This window comes from Rattus norvegicus, chromosome 5, assembly GCF_021556685.1.
Source record: "Rattus norvegicus strain SHRSP/BbbUtx chromosome 5, alternate assembly SHRSP_T2T, whole genome shotgun sequence".
NCBI lineage: Eukaryota > Metazoa > Chordata > Mammalia > Rodentia > Muridae > Rattus > Rattus norvegicus.
Window position 1 is genome coordinate 53,646,589 of NC_141538.1, and position 7,323 is coordinate 53,653,911.

The following is a 7,323-nucleotide window of genomic DNA, read 5'->3' on the forward strand; positions in this document are numbered from 1 at the left end:
TGACTTTAACCAAGCAAGTAAAAGATCTGTACAATAAGAACTTCAAGACACTGAGGAAAGAAATTGAAGAAGACCTCAGACGATGGAAAGATCTCCCATGCTCATGGATTGGCAGGATTAATATAGTAAAAATGGCCATTTTACCAAAAGCAATCTACAGATTCAATGCAATCCCCATCAAAATACCAATCCAATTCTTCAAAGAGTTAGACAGAACAATTTGCAAATTCATCTGGAATAACAAAAAACCCAGGATAGCTAAAGCTATCCTCAACAATAAAAGGACTTCAGGGGGAATCACTATCCCTGAACTCAAGCAGTATTACAGAGCAATAGTGATAAAAACTGCATGGTATTGGTACAGAGACAGACAGATAGACCAATGGAATAGAATTGAAGACCCAGAAATGAACCCACACACCTATGGTCACTTGATTTTTGACAAAGGAGCCAAAACCATCCAATGGAAAAAAGATAGCATTTTCAGCAAATGGTGCTGGTTCAACTGGAGGGCAACATGTAGAAGATCCATGCTTATCACCCTGTACAAAGCTTAAGTCCAAGTGGATCAAGGACCTCCACATCAAACCAGACACACTCAAACTAATAGAAGAAAAACTAGGGAAGCATCTGGAAAACATAGGCACTGGAAAAAATTTCCTGAACAAAACACCAATGGCTTATGCTCTAAGATCAAGAATCGACAAATGGGATCTCATAAAACTGCAAAGCTTCTGTAAGGCAAAGGACACTGTGGTTAGGACAAAACGGCAACCAACAGATTGGGAAAAGATCTTTACCAATCCTACAACAGATAGAGGCCTTATATCCAAAATATACAAAGAACTCAAGAAGTTAGACCGCAGGGAAACAAATAACCCTATTAAAAAATGGGGTTCAGAGCTAAACAAAGAATTCACAGCTGAGGAATGCCGAATGGCTGAGAAACACCTAAAGAAATGTTCAACATCTTTAGTCATAAGGGAAATGCAAATCAAAACAACCCTGAGATTTCACCTCACACCAGTGAGAATGGCTAAGATCAAAAACTCAGGTGACAGCAGATGCTGGCGAGGATGTGGAGAAAGAGGAACACTCCTCCATTGTTGGTGGGATTGCAGACTGGTAAAACCATTCTGGAAATCAGTCTGGAGGTTCCTCAGAAAATTGGACATTGAACTGCCTGAGGATCCAGCTATACCTCTCTTGGGCATATACCCAAAAGATGCCTCAACATATAAAAGAGACACGTGCTCCACTATGTTCATCGCAGCCTTATTTATAATAGCCAGAAGCTGGAAAGAACCCAGATGCCCTTCAACAGAGGAATGGATACAGAAAATGTGGTACATCTACACAATGGAATATTACTCAGCTATCAAAAACAACGACTTTATGAAATTCGTAGGCAAATGGTTGGAACTGGAAAATATCATCCTGAGTGAGCTAACCCAATCACAGAAAGACATACATGGTATGCACTCATTGATAAGTGGCTATTAGCCCAAATGCTTGAATTACCCTAGATCCCTAGAACAAACGAAACTCAAGACGGATGATCAAAATGTGAATGCTTCACTCCTTCTTTAAATGAGGAAAAAGAATACCCTTGGCAGGGAAGGGAGAGGCAAAGATTAAAACAGAGACTGAAGGAACACCCATTCAGAGCCTGCCCCACATGTGGCCCATACATATACAGCCACCCAATTAGACAAGATGGATGAAGCAAAGAAGTGCAGACCGACAGGAGCCGGATGTAGATCGCTCCTGAGAGACACAGCCAGAATACAGCAAATACAGAGGCGAATGCCAGCAGCAAACCACTGAACTGAGAATAGGTCCCCCGTTGAAGGAATCAGAGAAAGATCTGGAAGAGCTTGAAGGGGCTCGAGACCCCAAAAGTACAACAATGCCAAGCAACCAGAGCTTCCAGGGACTAAGCCACTACCTAAAGACTATACATGGACTGACCCTGGACTCTGACCCCATAGGTAGCAATGAATATCCTAGTAAGAGCACCAGTGGAAGGGGAAGCCCTGGGTCCTGCTAAGACTGAACCCCCAGTGAACTAGTCTATGGGGGGAGGGCGGCAATGGGGGGAGGGTTGGGAGGGGAACACCCATAAGGAAGGGGAGGGGGGAGGGGGATGTTGCCCGGAAACCGGGAAAGGGAATAACACTCGAAATGTATATAAGAAATACTCAAGTTAATAAAAAAAAAAAAGAAAAAAAACTAATAAAAGCCTTAAAGATGACATCGATGACTTGAATTTTAAGCTCGGTGTATTGTTGCCATGACACTGAACTTGCTATCTTGACATCATATTATCTGTGAACCACTTTAGAAAGGAAAATGTTAAATATTCTGTCTGTGTCAGCATATTCAAGCTTTCAGGCCATTTCCTACACTCATCCATATCTTTGAAATATTTTTGGGCAGAAATGAATTAACCAGAGGTTTTCCCTCTCTAAATGTGCGGGGAATTATTTAAAGTCAGACCTTCATGACTGTCTGCAAGAGTCCACACCACCATTGCTTCATATCATGCAAGGCGTCAGGTCAAAGATTTCACACACCAACCTAAGCTCTTTTTCAGCATTTGAGAGGCACATGAGATAAATATTCTGGAAATCCTACCTTCTTGTTTTCCTCCTGTTTCTTCTTTTTTCTTTTTTTCTTCTCTTTTTCCTTCCCCCTCTCCATAGAAGTAAAAGGTACTGGGAAAGGGAAGAGGACTTTCTCTGGAGAATGCAGAGTAGGGTAGAAATCAGAGCATTGAGGGCATAGTTGTAACACTGTACGACAGAAAATCTGAGACTCAAAGATTTTCTAAAATGACATTTGGCAATGGTCCATTTTCCCCATGTGCTCTCTTATAACTTTCACACTAAGAAACTGTCACCTCAATTTTTTCTACATGAGATCTTATTGGAGAAATTATGACTATCTTCTAAATTGATTTAGGCACTGAACTTTTATATTTAAGCCATCTTTCCAATACCTGGGAACCATATACAATACAGAAAGGAAGTTGCCATCATTTAACTCAATTCTCATACAGACATATAAGTTGTGCAGTCTTAAATACTAAGTATTCAGCTTTGAGAAATGTATTTTAAGAAGTAATCGATCACATGCCTTCTTGATTTTTATGAGCAAGCTACGTCCCCTTGAGTTGAAAACTTAGCATTCAGTAGGCAATAGTCTGTAGCATAGCACATAATAGCAATAACCATAGACGGATGGGCACTCAGAGAAAGGGGAGGATGCCATAGCCTCACAAGGTAGAGGGGCAAGGCAATATTTCTCAATCTGTTCTACAAAAGCAGGGCCACCAAGACCGACTCCACAGACATTCTTGCTTTTTAATGTCCTACCTTGAGCGTTAGCTCTTAAGACGTGGACTTTGAGAGACATTATCAATGACACCATAATAATCGTTTTCCCCACCCTGAGGAGTGATACCCCTTGGGCCATAAACTGATACTCCTTTCCATATATTTAGCCAACTGTTAAATACAGCCCATATTGTTGCCGAAGAGTTGATTATTCATACATCACAACCTCTTCTTTGGTCTTCATAAAAGTCACCCCAGCTCAAAGAGTCACAATTTATTTTTTGTTCTTTCTTGAAGTAAGCACAATAATTAAAATAGCCTGTGTGATTTCTTTTCCAAGAAGAAATCACTCGACAGTTAAGAATTTCCCCAGAGTTCTTTCCCAATGATTCCTGTGTTTATTATATTACTCAACACTGTCAGTGACAATAAGGGAAGCAGGGAAGATTAGTGTGAGCTCTACCTCTTCGAAAAGATAGGTCTGTACATGGTGAGCAAAAGTCTGGGCCATCATCAGCACAGAGAAGGTGTAGAATATCCTGAATTTCACCTACCTCTGCCTAAATTTATAGTTTTTTAAACAAAAACTTAAGGCAACCATTTTTATATCTAGTCCTTCATAAGGCCTGAACTAGAACTGTTTTCTTTAATGACAGATAAACTAGACAAAGCAATGTAATCACACACACCATTGGCTTTTGCAAATTCTCAATTTTTACTGAGAGCCCAAGTTCCAGATACCAGATTGGGGAGGGGGGGTGCTAGATCTGTTACTGCATGTACTCCTTTTTGCTCAAGACAGTCGTTGTCTTCTCTTTTTTAGGTTTCTACTCAAAATTGTAAAAACAAAATGAAGAAACAAAGAAATCACAAAGAACACGAGTGTGGTGGTTTGAATGAGATCAGCCTCCATAGGTGCTTAGGTTTGAAGACTCATTCCTCATTTGGTGGAACTGTTTGGGGAGGACTAGGAGGCATGGCCTTGTTGGAGGAGGTGCGTCACTGGCAGCTGGAATTGAGGTTTCAGAAGCTCACAGCAGTCCTGCTGTCTCTTCTTCTGCCTCATGACTGTGTTTCAGGTGGTAAACTCTCCACCATTGCTCGGTGCGCCACCTGGTTGCCTGACACCATGCTTCCTGCCATGTCCACCGTGCCTTGGAAATCTAAAGCCCCAAATAAACTCTTCCTTTTTAACGCGTTGCCTTGGTGTCTTACTACAACAATAGAAAAGTAACTAAGACAGTCTATTCAAGGAGGACTATGCATGACTAAGAAGTGTCTGTCTTCACTACCGGCTATAGTTTGCTGTTTTGACAGTGCTATCCTGCTGCTTATCCCAAGATTTTAGACTATAAATATTTAGATATATTTTTTTAGTCTTTTTAATTATAGAGTTTTGCTGACAGGTTTGTACTCATTTTATCAAGGGGAATAAAGGCTGTATTTACCTGGTTCCTTGCTGCTATATTTTTACACCCTTTGCTTGTTTATTCTGTTAGAACATGCTTCTCACACGGTTCGAAGGTACGGATGCTCCATCTCCTCATTACTGATCTTCTGCCTGGCAACAAAACCACAACAGAACACATTAGCAAAAGAAAATGCCTTCCTGTCATTTCTTGGCTTTCCTTGCCACTGCTCATCTGGTGTGTTAATGAAAGAAGGTGAGAAGGCGAAAAGGAAAGAAAAAAAATTTTCCCTAAGTAACACGGGTTTAGTTGTATGGAAAGATCACCAAGAAGCCACAGCTACAGTCTCCGCATCTAATAGAGTATCCTGAGGTGAAGGAGGTCCTCATCCTTCCTTCTCCATTCCTTCTTTTCTTTCCTGTCTCAGCCTGACGACCAGCTTCCCCATTGAAGGCAGCCTCAGGATGCAAACACCTTCTGATGGTGGCACGACCAAGAGCCTCCTGTTTCAGCAGCAGTTCGTGGTTCTGAGGCGCAGGCAGAGTCGATGTGGGTGGTTCTTTAGCCTGCCACATCACTGGCAGAACATGACACACCAGCAGGCATTTCAGACCGCACACTGCAGCTGCTAGAGCCTGGACTGCAGGGCTGCAGGCCTCCACGCAAGGCAGAGCCACTGCTGCGATACAAAACGCTTTAACACTTCCGAGGAGAGACAGCAACAGCTGGTGGAATTCTAAAGCTACCCTCTGAATTAAAATGAAATCCTGTCACCAGATCATTCCCTAAATATCTTTAATCATCCAGCATTCCAGCCCTATGTGAACGATTATCACCCCGCACACACCGAATTGACGTGGGGGCCAAACTTGGGCCCCAAACCCCAAACTCTAAAAGATGGTGGTGCTTTTGCTTTGCAGTCCCCGAATAAGGGGACCGCTGTCCATCACCTTGGAAGTGGAGGGGAGGCGTCTGGTGAGCCACAGCAAGTTGAAGGAGAAACCTCCATGTGTGTCCTCTTTGGGATCCACGGTTGTGTCAGAGACAGCCATTGCTTCTTGAATGCTCTGTGCCTAGTGTAAGTAGGAGCACATGGACTGTTGCAAATTGAGATCTTTCTTTGAAGTTTAAATATGCCACTTTAACTGTGTTCTCATCTTCTACATCCCACTGAATGAATAACCCAAATTACACAGAACAGCGGCAAATTGGCTCATCATAGCCCTGTTATAATTTTAAAAGAATAAAAGATCTGAAAAGCCAGAAAGCCTGAAGGAAGTAGTGACGCCTGCTAAGGAGTTGACAGGTCTTTCCTCAGAAGGACATGGGTTCTACATTCAACCTTGGTTTGTAGAGATCAAGGACCATTTACATTTCGCGTCATGTTTACACGTGTCCTTAGCGTAGTGTCCCTAATAGGAATGCTGACAGCTTTGCCTTTGCCGTCCCTGCTGTCTCCTCTGGGAGCACAGGACACACTCAGGGCGCGTGGGCTGTAAATCATTTCCTCCCATATAAAAGGGATCTCTGCAAACTGAAGTCCGAGGCATCAGAGAATACCTGGCCTTTCCCTGGTCAGATGCTTGCCTCTCTTTTGGCTTCCCAACTCAGAAGGAAACAGAACAGCTCACTACTGCCTGGCTGATGAGCTTGGGGCAGACAGAACTTGAAAAACACATATGCATACTCCCCCCCCCCCAAGAAGAGCACTTTCCAAACACCGTGATTCTCTCCATTTTAACAGAGCATCCCTTTGTGGTAATAAAACACCAGGTCACAAGTCAACGTTTGATTCCATTATCGAATGTTATCTTTAAACTCTGAATACAGTTGGTACAATTTACCAGCTGTCAGACTCTAGGCCTCTCATTCTGAACAGAAGAATAACTAACTAAACAGTAATAGCTTCTGTAATCTCTCTCTGATTAGATTAATACTAATGGTTCCCATCTACAGATCACTTCAGCCAGCCAACCAACAGACTCCCAGTCGTTATATATATATATATATATATATATATATATATATATATATATATATATCCATTCGAGACATAGACATACATACAGTGAAAAAGTTCAGCATACATCATCAGTTAGAGATTTGCGATGATTTTGAGACACGGATAACCATTAACATCTTTATTAGGAAATTGAGTTCCGTCTTGGAGAAAATAAAAGCTGGTGTTGATGAAGACTTATGTACAGTACCTCCCACAGGTTGTAAATGACTACTTCCTCCATATGTGATAGGGGCCACCAAGATGGTGGGTCAATATGGAGAAGGTCCTCTACATACTACCAGGACCTCTGTGTGTTGTACATCTCAATGACGCGGAACAACAGTGCGGAGCCACCCCAGTGGACAAAACACAGCAACATCCATATGAGCGCTTGCTGTCTGGAATCACCGAGGACCCCAGCTCCCTGACTTGACCACACAGAGCAAGAACTACCTGCTTCCTGGCTAGCAGGCAGTGCTGAGACTTCTCCAGAGTCTGGGGAGGGGGAGGGGGATCCCAAGAAAGGCAGTGTCCCCCCCAAATGTTTGCTTCTGCTAGGAACCTGAGGTGAGCA

The 7,323-nt window shown here is 42.6% G+C and overlaps 1 long non-coding RNA gene across 3 annotated transcripts in view; it reads right to left on the minus strand.

Annotated features, from left to right (window-relative positions):
• Nucleotides 1–7,323, minus strand: part of LOC120102853 (uncharacterized) — a 29,220-nt gene that overhangs the window by 19,757 nt on the left and 2,140 nt on the right. For all 3 annotated transcript variants that reach the window (XR_015620790.1, XR_015620788.1, XR_015620789.1), the window contains exons 2-3: nucleotides 4,787–4,899; nucleotides 2,638–2,741 (exon numbers count right to left, since the gene is read on the minus strand). This is a non-coding gene — a long non-coding RNA (uncharacterized LOC120102853). The remainder of the gene's footprint in view (nucleotides 1–2,637; nucleotides 2,742–4,786; nucleotides 4,900–7,323) is intronic.